We start from the raw sequence: 307 nt of genomic DNA, 5'->3' as shown, positions 1-307 counted from the left end.
CCTTGAGTGCGCTTGGGCGACGCGACGCAATACATTCAACGTTCACAAATTATCTCGCCGGGCCTCACTATTAAGAAAATAAAGTGGCCCTAATTGCTGTAATATGCGGGCTGTCTGTGCGCAGTCATGGCCTACTTGCTATATAGGCTATTGTCTAAGATTAGCCTTCCAAGCAATACCACTAATGCTTCTGTTTTATATTATACTACTGTCTTGCCCCGTTGCGCGTGCAGGCAGTGGTCGCTTGCTCTCCTAGTTGTCTTCGTGTTCTGTGCGTGATTCGTTGTTTGTAGTGAGTGTGCACATT

The sequence above is a fragment of the Penaeus monodon genome, chromosome 29 (assembly GCF_015228065.2).
Source record: "Penaeus monodon isolate SGIC_2016 chromosome 29, NSTDA_Pmon_1, whole genome shotgun sequence".
Taxonomy (NCBI): Eukaryota; Metazoa; Arthropoda; class Malacostraca; order Decapoda; family Penaeidae; genus Penaeus; species Penaeus monodon.
The sequence above is the reverse complement of the archived record's forward strand: the minus strand, read 5'-3'. Positions refer to the sequence as shown.